General features: G+C 40.2%; 1 pseudogene; it reads left to right on the forward strand.

Annotated features, from left to right (window-relative positions):
* The first annotated feature begins 264 nt into the window (after nucleotides 1–264).
* Nucleotides 265–6,757, forward strand: LOC104860146 (annotated as a pseudogene).
* Nucleotides 6,758–12,392: the final 5,635 nt, after the last annotated feature.

The following is a 12,392-nucleotide window of genomic DNA, read 5'->3' on the forward strand; positions in this document are numbered from 1 at the left end:
TGACTGATTCTGAGTTTCTTCATTTTATGGGAGAGGATAATAATGTCAGCTCTTAAGTTTTCTTAGAAAGACTAGGGAGAATGAATCTGAACTCTTGGTATATTTCAAATGCTATTAATATCTTAATTGTCACATTATTTAATTGAGCAAGGATATGATGATGCACTGTTATGTTGCTACAGCCACAATTATCATTATGCTGCTATTATTGCTACTATAGCTACCATTGCTACAGCTACTACTATCACTACTACTATTAGTATGATGATTACTAATATTACTCTGATCATCTACTGTATGGGATGTCTGTGGAAGTACTTGTACGTTCAGTTCGCATCTAAATGCCTGGTACATTGTACACGCACAATAACTGTTCCTCGTCCTCCAAGAGCCGGCTCAGATGGTAGAGGCTGGAGGAAGGTGGTTACCTTTATGGAAAAACATTTGTGGCGAGTTCAGGGACAGCTTGGACTGCATGGTGAGACCCTGTGTCAAAAATAAATAAATAATCAATTGGATGTGTAGGTGAGGCGTAAATGGAGAAAAATCTCCTCGGTTTCTACCTTGGACAAATTGGTAGATTATGGTGCCCTTTTCTGTGTATATCTGCATGTGTATTTGTGTAGAAGGTTGGAGGAAGTGGTAAATGATAAGCTCAGTTTTCTTGAAGAGCATTGAAAGAATATAAGAGAGACTATTTCAGTACAGTTGTCCAACAACACACCTTAACAACAGCTGTGCCATTTTAGATTCAAATAAACCTCTTTGGGGACAAGAGTCTCCCTATGTGGTTCAAGCTACCTTGGGCTCACTGTGTGGCCCAAGCTGTGGCAATCCTCCTGTCTCAGCCTCCCTACTGGTGGGATTGCAGGCTTGTGCTTCCTTGCCCGGCAAAGCTTTCTAAAACTTGTAAGGAAAAAAAAAAAAAAAAAGAACATGGCATTTGTGGGATCTTACACAGATTTTCTTTTAAATATAGAAGACATTTGGGGAAGTTTCCTTTGAAATTAGTCATGGTGTACCAAGGGAGGGAAGAGCATCTATCCGAGTGTATGTTGAGGAGTGTACAACATCTCCATTCGTCATTTTGTTTCTAATTAGAAAAAAAAAAACTGTGAAGTAGTTTTCCTGTCATTTAAGATGTATGTATAGAAGTGGAGGAAATTATCTTTTCCACAGTACCAATTTATTCCTCAGCAGTCCCTATTCTTGCTGAGAGGGCAAACATCTCTTCTCTGCAGATAACTTTCCAAGTCCACACTTGCGGATGGAGAGTGTGATCTGCACTCCAAACCAGAGCTCTGCTCACCTCCACGGACGCTCTGGGCTTTCTTGCAAAGTCCATATACTGAACAGCAAGGGTTTTCTTCGTCTCACCATTCGCTCTTCTAGCCTGTCTGAGGGACATCCCTTGTCCGTGGCACTCAGATTTGAGACCTCAGCCCGGTCTTTGTCTCTTCCGTTTCTAATGAGAGTCAGCTGTTGCTGATATTCATGCCAACTCTTTCATTCCCAAGGGCACGATTTTACTTCAGCCCTTGGTCACCTCATCCCTAAACTGGCACAAGGGCTTTTAACAAATGTTCTTATTTCACTTTCTTCTGTCTCTGGGATCTATCTCTCTGCCAAACGTACTCCTCCCAAACTAGCATTACATAACTATCCGCTATTTAGGTAAGAGTTTATTGGCCTTCTATAGTATAAAATTACAACTTTATGACAACCAAGACCTAGAAACAGTTCACTTCCTGTGTATCTATCCAGCCTTGTATCTAAGTACATTCTTAAAAATAAGATTTTTATCAATCTCTACAGGCCTTCCTGCCTTTCTATCTTTTTCCTCCTCTGAAATAATAATCTTCTTATCCCTATCTACTCCTTCTTCTTTTTAGACATTTCATCCCTGAAGCTTTCCATAATGCTAATTCCTAAATCTGTCTCTGCTTCATCCTAAGGATTTTCTTTTCTCAGTTCCACTCCCGTTACCCTATACTTGACTTCTTCCTATGGTTGAACATGTTTTTTAATGCTAGGACCATGGGGTAGAGGAAATGTTGAAAGAGAAATAAAGGAAAGGAGAGAAAGGAAATAAAGAAACACTGGAGGTAGAGACATTGGGGCATGATCTGAGCCAGTGTCTTGTGTATTTTATGAATTTTACAGATACTAATTTATAATAATCTCCCCATATCTATGGGGTATAAATTCTAAGACTCCCAGAGGATGCCTGAAATCTGGGATAGTATGAACCCTGCAGGATGAGAGTTTGGAGCATCCACAATGGCCATCTATGCACTGGAAAGCCAGGTGACCCCATAGCTACTCTGCTCAAGAAATGGGAATCCTCAGAGCAAGGGGATCCAGCTCACGACAGAGGCCTCAAAGATCCCTGGAGAGTCACGGGAGTAAGGGCACACTGGAGTCTGATGTCTATAAGACTCCAATATCTCTATCCAATATCTCTGCCTCCAGTGTTTATGTCCCCTCTCTCCCTTCCTTCCTTTCTCTTTCAACATTTTCCCTACCCCATGGTCCTAGCATTAAAAAACATGTTCAAGCAATAGCAGTAGCAAAACATGCCCTTGCTCAAGTGGAATGGAGGTCTCCCAGAGCAGGCCAACTTCCTCCTTCTCCTTGTGTTCCATCCAGGCTGTAAGCAGGGTCTTTTCCTCTCAGTTTGCTGGCCTACACATGCAGGCATCTCTGGAAATAACCCACAGATATACCTAGAAGTGTTCTTCGCTAGTCTCCGAGGTGTGTCCTTGTCCAGTCAAGTCAACAATGATGATTAAGGGTCATACTTGTGGGTTTTCCCTACTATGATTAAGTTTACTGTATAAATTAGGCACAGTAAGACACTAACAATAATAATGAACCATAAAATAGAATATTTACAGTGATAGAGTATAAAAAGTTGCATGAATGTCATCTCTCCCAAATCGTATCCTAGAAGTGTTCACCTGTGTTTTTGTGATGCAAAATGATACCGAAGAAGCACTTTATGGCTTCTCTTTGGCATATCCAAATCACAAGCATCATGTTCTTGCAGGTGGGACTCATCATTAAGTAAAATATGAGCCACTGCCACACAAGCCTGGCAATACCACGACGGTCAACCTGAAAACCAAGAGGGGCTCTCAGTGACTGAAAGCAAGTAGCATGAACAGAATTGATTCTCTGGGCACAGGGCTGATTCACATTCCTAGTGGAACAAAGTAGGATGATGAAAAATGTATCATACCACTCAGAGCTGTAGGCACATTAAAGCTTATAAATTTGTTTCTGGAATTCTTCCATCTGTTATTTCTGGGTCATGGCTGGCCACAGGTAACTGAATCCGCCTACATGAAATTACAGATAAAGGGAGAAAACTCCATAATAGTTCTAAGCCAGTTATCATTCGTTTATGAACACTTATGCTTGTAAGCCTAACTTGTGTCTTGTGAAAAGGAAAATGGGAGTCATTGCTGAATTTGGACTTTTTTGTTTTATATCAAAGATGGCATTGAAAAGAGAGCCATTTGGACTGTACAGAGGCCAGCCAAGGAGGATGTTACTGAGCAAGAGGCACAGGTGAGCTGGTATTTGGCTCAGTATGGCCTCACCTGCCGCTCCACTCCATACGCAGCATTTGGCTGGAGTCGGTTTACTTCACTTTCAATAATGCACTTGCCTGAGATAACATAGATTCGGTCCGTTGCTTATCATATGAGAAGGTCCTCAGTCCTTAGCCGATCTTAAATTGCTGTGGGGAGGGGATGTATAAGGGTGTTCTCTGTGGGCTTTTAGTCACATTTTTCAGGTTCAGTGCAGAAATTCTACAATACAGAAAGTTCCCAGAAGTAATTCCTTTGGTTGAATCTTCCATAGCTCATCAACCTAAGGGAAATCATTAGGTAGACAGGCAAGTGATAAGTGCTTGCCTTTCTAGCTTTATATGTTGGTAGATTGTGTCTTTTTATTTAACAAAATTATTGTGAACATTTTCTCAAAATGCGTTCAAGAATATGCTTTTAAATTGTTGTCTAGATCAAAATTGACTTTACTTATATCTTTGGCCACTTAACTTGTGCTCGGACTGTACACTGAGTTTAGAATAAGGATTTGGACTGGTGTTAGGGTTGGTGAAGTCCACTGCTTTCTCCAGGTCTTCGTTATTCTCATTTTGTGCACAAAATGGCCTTCTGTGCCTTTCTGTGTTTCATCACTAGGTTATAAAACTGCATGGTGGAGAAAACTTTCCCCCATGGTCTTCCATAGGACTTGCTTCCTAACAGGTGTCCTGGGAATGCTCCAACGTCTGTTAACCCTGTCTCCCTTTACTTCCTCTTCTCAGTTTCCTTTCAAGAGTTCTCTTCCGGTAGGGACGTTTAGGTTCTAGGGACTGTGCTAATGTCTAGAGACTGTTACCTGTTTTAATCCTCACAGCTACATGAGACACTTATTATCACAGTCACATTTTCTCATTTCCTTCTCCTTCACTCCTGGCCATAAAAGGACACACAGTTTGCATGTTGCTTTAGAGAGAAGCAGCAAACTATGTGCCCAAGTCTCAAGCGAGAAGCTGTTTGCTTTGAAACTATTTTACCAAATGTGCTGAGAAGAGCAACCCCTATGTCTGTAGACACACACACACACACACACACACACACACACACACACACACACACCCCAGTCTCCCAGTCTCTGATGCAGATCTGGTCATTGAAGGCCAAGGGAGCCTTGGCAGAGACAACAAGAACCTGCTACTCCCATCTTGGGCTCTGGAGGTACAATTGTAAATTGTTCTTGACAAGTTGAAACAGGTCAGAGAGCGTTTCTCAGATTGGAGAGATTCTTAAATGACTATTTTTTTTTAATAAAAAGTCTGCTTTTTAAACCATACAACATTACTTCCACAAGTCTGTTTTGTAGAGCTCTGTTTGCACTGAATTTTTTTCCTGTTTTGAATATGAGAAGCTGGAAAATCTAAGATCTGTATTCTGCCAGCACACCCTGAATAGAACTGAAATGGTTAGCTTGAGAGTTCTAATATAGCTTTGATCCTTTTTACCCAGCAAGCTAGAAAAGTTATTCTGAACAGAGATTACTAAGTTACCTCAAGTGTAGGGTTGCCACACAAATGAAGTAATTCCCAGTTAAATTTGAATTATAGACATACAACCAAAAATTTGTGTATAGCTATGACCTGTGACCTGTGTCCCATGTAAGTTGGCCATATCTGCACTGAAAGATCATTTGTTATTTATTAATATTTTATTTGCTAAATTTGTCAAACCAATCCCAGTATTAATAATTAACAGGACAGATCAAAACCTCAAAGAAGTAGGGTGACCTTCTTAGGACTATACTAATATAACTCTGTTTAATCTTTGTAACTACACGATGATATACACATAATCATTTCTGGTTTTTAAAAAAGGAGAATTAACCTCTGACAGGGTAAGGATCTTGCCAAATGTCACAGTTTTATATGTGGCAAAGTGCTGTGCTAAAGACAGGTGGCCTGGCTCCAAGTCTACCAGCACCCCAAAGCATCCAAGGTGTTTACAAATGCTTTGGGACAGTCAGCCGGAGCCGTGGCCCAGAGTCCGGAGCAGGTCCAGTGCCCCGCCATGGAGACCCATGACAAATGGAGGAGCCTGGCTGTTCAATGTAAGGTAAAGATAATAGGGAAAAGAAAAAAATATGAAAAAATGGAAATAAAGTGTTTGTAAATGGGGAGGGTAAGAGGGGGTGAAGGGAGGGCAGGGACAAGGGGAAAAAATGAGAACCAAGACCTGTCATGTAAGGGTACAAGATCCCAGTGATGAATTGAACTGTACTGTATACCTAAAATGTACCAATAAACTCAATGAGAGAAAAATAAAAAATAAATGTATAGTGAAAGAAGCAGCAGAATTGAAAGGTCCCACAGATCTTTACAACATGTAGCCTTTAGAGGAGAACCTTTCTGAATGGCACTTCGCAGATTCTGACTTTGATGGAGGAGTTTGTCACAGATGAATAGTACTGCCACCAGAGTACCCCATGAAACCACCAAGGATTATTCTCCTAACAGCTAGAGGATGATTTGGAGTGGGCAAGAAATTCTGTTTAAGTCTCTCAGGACATCATCCTGAAACTTGGCAGCCTTTGTGGAGTGTATGGACAGCATTACCAGCCATCAGTGCGTTTATGCCAACAAAAGGAGAGGGAGCCATAGGTTCTCTAGATTACACACCTGAGGAAAGAAGAGCACTTGCCAAATATCACAAGATTTCTGTTGGGGAGGCTTTGGCCCTGCCATGAAGGAAGTCATGCTGCCTTTAAAATCAGGAAGCAACTCAAGCCTGGCTCACCAAGAAGCCAAGGAACTTGCAAGACAAATCAGTTTTAAGGCAGAAGTCAGTTCATCTGGAAAGACCATGGTTGAGTCAAAATTAAACCATCCTTTTCACTAAATGATTTACAAGATAACATACCTACAACATTCTAGGGTGCTATGGCCAGCACCTCATCGGGAGTCCAGAATCCCTCAGCACCATTCTTTCAACAACCTACCCAACCTGCAGATGATACCTTCATGAGCCCTCGACAACAGCAGAGTCAGAGAAGGCCGTCCATGTCACCAGATGTAATACAGCCACCAAGAGGCAACCACTCGGATCATGGCGGATCCATTGTACTGACTATCATCCTGACTTTGGCATCCGCAGCTCTTACATTCCGATGAATATATAGGGCTGATGAATACATATTTGATTGTGAGTTATAATACTGTTTTGTGCATTAAAAGCTGTGACTCAACTTCTTCATTAAACATTCAGCATTGGGTGTAATCTAAGAAAGGTTTACAAAGAAATTATTTTGTATCTACCCTTCATTCCCCTTTTGATCTTTATAAATTTATGATAAATTTAGCTAGACATTCAGACAATGGACAAGCAGTGTGTCCTGCATAGTTTAAGAGATTGGAATTCAGAATTCCTTCTCTCACTCTTCGGGCTGCTTCACAGGGAAATGACATTGTTATTTCTCATGCCTCAGTCTCTTCTTTAATTTGCAATACCTTTCTGTTTAGTTCTTTGAATTTTTCAGATGAAAGATGTTATTTTAACTTGCTATGAGTATTGTTAATTACTCGATACCATGTACTGAGTACTGCTCAATAGGTAGAATGATACAGGGATAGAAGAATTGAAAAGGGAAAGAGCAAAATTCCAAGTAGCTTCTTTAAAGTGTCATACATGGGACATACATTGGGATTGCCCATTCTTTGATTTTGTGGTCTAAATAACTTCAATGAAAACAATTTTATTTTGGTCAAACATTTCTAAGGAAATGAGATCCTATTTTTGTTATTGGACATTACTTGAAGAGGAAGTACTTTGTAATCACTTTGATAAGCTGTTATCATTACCCTCTCTCCAGTATCCATACAGATAAGAAAGAAAGAAAGAAAGAAAGAAAGAAAGAAAGAAAGAAAGAAAGAAAGAAAGAAAGAAAGAAAGGAAGGAAGGAAGGAAGGAAGGAAGGAAGGAAGGAAGGAAGATGGGGAGGGAGAGAAGGAAGGAATGAAGTCTTTCATAGACCTTTGGAAGAAAGAGCCCAAGCCTTGCTTTTGTCCTAGAAGTTAAGAGGGAGGATCTTAGGATTTGAATGTTTGCTGTGCTTTGAAGTATCTTTTTGAAACATATTCCTAGTTCTGTGATGACAATAAATTTTAATTATTCCAGGAATATAAAACAAATGCTTTTGGAGCTAGCACTCAAACCCCCTTTCATGCCCACAGTGAGCAAATACCTAGAAAGCTGATCTCAAGCCCTTGGGGGCCACATCTGAAGTTCACAGTGTAATTATAGCGCTTGGCCTTGGATGTAGACATCAGCGTCATCATACTAATTAGGCAACTGGCTTAATTATCAGGTTCCCCAGGGAGGCTGCTCTGCCAAGTCCAGTATTTCACCCATAGACCTGAAAACAGGCATTATCTCTTCTCCCACTGAAGAAAGTGATGAAAGCCCAAGACAAAAGGAAGCTGTGGGATGAGGCCACCCGGGACCGTGCTGGAGGGCTTTCGGCACAGAGCAGCCGCCCTGCTCATAAGGCCCTGGGAAAGATGGAGTTGAGCCACACATGGAACTCGGGTGCAGTAAAATTCTTTGTGTTGAACCTTAGCTGGCACTCTACCCAAAACAGAGAGGTTAGGTTATGCTTCGTTTGGATTTGTTCCCCTCAGCTCATCAATGAGCCTGCTTGAAAAGAAACTTTATTTCCTGTACAAAAGGCAGTGGAATTGGCTCTGTTCCACGTCTGTTTTCTCCTTCCTGTAGGAGGGACATTGTGCCTGTGAACCCATGTGCCTCATGTCGGATTTGATTTGGGAGAATCTAATACAAATATCTGCTGGCTCACTTGACTTCCCGCGGAGTTTAAAATTATAAGTGGTCACATTTCTAAACAACCTCAAATTATATGCCACGAATATATCCTTTCGCCACCATCGCCACTGACCCCTACAATAACCCAAAGCCCTCCTTGGTGACTCTCTCCTGATTCTGAATGCTGTTTTAGCTCCTTTGTCCCTTATGCTGACCTCACTTGGGTTCTGGAGATTGACACTGAAGGCATTTTTAAGGAGAAATAGCCTGCAATTGAGCCACAAAGATGAGAATAATCTGGCAATCTTTCAGTTACATTTTGCCTGCCTCCACATAGCTGGTGATAATGACAAAAATAAGAAGCACTAACTAATGCCAGGCACTGCTCAGCTTCCCTGTCACCTCATTTGATCCTGACTGTAGATCGGGGGTCAACAAACAAAGCCCTCACAGCTTGTAAGTGGCAAAACCGTGTCAGTCTGAGTCCGAATGCCCCATGCCTGACCACCTTCCTACACTGACCCCTCCAACTGATTCAAGAAGAAGAATGGTTTCTAGTTAGCGCACTGATACTTAAAAACTAAAGGAATTCATTTTCTTCCTTTCTTTTTTTCCTGCTGCGAGAGGTTGAGCCCAGGGTTTTGCTCTTGCTTTGTATCTGCTGTACCACGGAGCTACACCACCAGCCCCTAGAGAAATTCCTGTTGTTTTTAACTTTCATTATTAAACAAAATTGAAAATATCTATCCCTCTTTCCTATCTGTACTTAGGGTATCTGGGGTGAACCTTTGGTACTTTGTTCTTTAGTTTGCTGGATGAGTGCTACCTTGGAACCTATACATGTCAAAGCTGCTAATCATTCTCTGTTACCGAAAGGGAATTTCCATCTTCCTGCAGGTGGGGCTGGCCTTGTGAGCTTATTTTCAGAAAGCGTTAGCATCCATCATCACCACTAATTGCTATTTACTAAGGAATCACGCAGCACCGTGGAGATCACAGGCACACTCCAGAGAGCTTACTCTTCACTTGGAGACAGGAGGCAGAACATAAATTAGCTTCTTTTCATGCATGTAAAGATGCTTGTCTGTCCTTCCCTACCTCTTAGGAATACTGCCAAAGAGGAAGGCTGTGGGAATCCTAATCTGTTAGCACCGAGTGACATGATAATGCTGACATGAGTACAAATGGCAGGGTGCACTTGACACCTCCTGGTATTAACATCAAGAGCCCGATGACAGCAAAGGATTCACAGCCTCTCCATTGGGAATCTTGAACCATCGCTCTTCCTTGCTAACCTCACCCATAGAGAAACGAGAAGATTTGGAATCAGGCTTTCAGAGCTGCTGCTTTCTCTTGAGAAAGGCTTGGGTGCCCAGAGTCCTAGCGTTTGCTGCACTGGCATTTGCTTTGTTTGTTGATTATCATTCAGTTTTCTCCCTAAAACGTCTAAGCCTCTGACTTTTTTGGATCGGGCAGATGTTTCCAGCCAAAAAGAATACACACACCTCTGAACCCATAAAACACATTTACTGGGGGGTTGTCAAATACACAGCAAAATACTTCTTTATTTTCCCAAACACAGTGACTGAATTTTTGTGAGGATTGAGAAGAGAATCAGACTGAACACAGGAAAATCAGGACTTTGGCACAAAGTGAAGGGCATCTTTTGGCTGGTCCTCAAGGACTCCAAGATTACTTTTCCTGTGTCCATTCCACCCCTTCGGGTGCACAGAAGTGGTGTGTCCACAGCAGGAACCAGCCGCCTGCTCCACCCTTTCATGACAGCTATGATGGAGCCAACATGTTATGGCCATGCAAGCACTGTGGGCTTCGCGTGGATTACACCACCACACTGTTCCCTGAGATACATCGCGCACAACAGCCAGCCGGCCTTGTACACTGACGTGATGACTCATGTCAGTCCAGTGTGCTGCATGTAAGTGTTAGGAAACTGGAAAAAGTATATATCTTTGGCTTATTCAGGTACTAGAGAAGTAAAAATTTAACAAGATTATGGTATTTCAATCTAGATTGCTTGGGCTTAAATTTCAACTCCAGTAATTAGTAGTATGTCAATTTGGCCACCCGACTTAACCTCTCCATGCCTTCCTTTCCACATCTATAAAATGAAGAAATGAAAATTTCTGAGGCTAAAATAACTTCATAGAGGTAAAGCACTTAGAACAATGCCCGGCTCATTGTCATTACAGAGTAAATTAGCTGATAACAAGATGTCAAAGGATTTTGCAGATTATATTCTCCTTGAATTTCTGAAATAATTTTGACTTTGTCATTAAGTATTGTTTTTAATGTACCACTGGAATGTTAATATTAATGTTAATTAAATATGATAAAGTTAATAAAATATTCCATAAACTATTTTATAATCATCCAAAGAAAGATTGAATCCGAAATATCCTTTGTGAAGTTTCCTTTTATCAGGGTTTGGTAAAAATGAAATGGTCTTTTCAGGAAAATTATTTGGACAATTTTTTCTCTTCATCTGTGCTATAGAATAGTTTAAACAATATTGGAATTTTCTACTCTGTAAAAGCTAGTATACTTACCCTAGTGATATTTTTACCCCAGACGAGTTCTTTGACAACCTTTATTTGTTTCTTCTATGCAAACAGAACTTTATGTTTATAGTTCTGAAGTAAATTTTAGTGCTTTCATTTTTTAAAAGATTCCATTCCCTCAACCTGTTGGCATGACATTGAGTAGCATAATTTTTATTCCTTTAGTTTCTCATACTTCTGTTATTTCCTTTACCCTATTTTTACTTTTTATCCCTTTTCTATCCTGAGTGGTTAGTGTATGACCTAGTAAGATCAGCTTGGAGATTACCAGTTTCACTTCTTATTAAGGCTAATTTCTAATTTTAATTCTCAATTTATCTTTTTGACATCAGCTGCTCTGCCTAACTTCACATAGTTGTATTTTTCTAATTTCTTCCATAAAATGTTAATTCTGACTATTTACTGATGAGATAGCAAATCATACAGATTTTCTCTGCTTGAGTTGTATCCCACATGCTCTTTGATTTTTACAGTTTTCTGGATAAACTGAGATTATGTGGTATCTATTTTATTAGTAACAAGAATTTATTAAGGAACAATATAAATATCCAAGTTCCTGGAGCATTTATGTCCTGATTTTGCTTAATACTACAATTTATGGAATTGCTATGACATTTAGAATTTGTAGATATTTACTGGCTGACATAATATATTAGCTAAATTTTTATGTATGATCTGTCAGCAAGGTATTTTCTCTTACTATACTAAGTCCAAAAAATACTCATCAAGTGTACTTTTTAAATTAGGATATTTAGATAATACATATTTTTGCTTAATTTATCTCTAACAATTACAGAATGCAGAGTAACTCAATAATCTTAGTAATATTTTTGTTTCTTTGGACAGTAATTATGAATTGCTTACTACGAACAACAGTAAATATTTTCTCTTCTCCATCTCCAAACTCTAGGCAATAATATTTTCTTTGTGTTTACTCATTATGTCTAAACACACTTGTTTTTTTCTTACATCCTCTGTCAGTTTTAAATAATGATTTCTATCCCTGGGATGAATGTTGATGCCATCAGCAAATTGGAGCTACTTCTGATCTTCCGTCTTTTCTCAGTTTCTGTCTGTTGGGTTACACGATCAGGCACCGTGTGCACTTGTATTCTCTCACTCTGATGCGCTCCTCCCTTGAAGTGTTACTTTTCCACTAATTTATACTCAGTGTATCAGCCACCTCCAGCTCTTTGCTCTCATTTCCCAATTACATTGGTTTGTTTCAGTTCATTTTGCATTGTTTTCATCAAGAAGGTACCCGGTAAAGATTTTTCTAGGTTCAGAATTGCATGCATGCTCAGCCTTAGCTGGATATGAAATCTCTGCCTTACATTTTCTTTCCTCAAGGATCTCGTAGGTGTCGCTCCACTGTTTTCTGGCAATGAATGCTGCTTAGGGTAAACCTGAAGTGAGCTTGGCTTTTATTCCCATTTGTAAGTGAATAATC

Source organism: Fukomys damarensis, unplaced genomic scaffold (assembly GCF_012274545.1).
Source record: "Fukomys damarensis isolate Sample0158 unplaced genomic scaffold, DMR_v1.0_HiC HiC_scaffold_7, whole genome shotgun sequence".
NCBI lineage: Eukaryota > Metazoa > Chordata > Mammalia > Rodentia > Bathyergidae > Fukomys > Fukomys damarensis.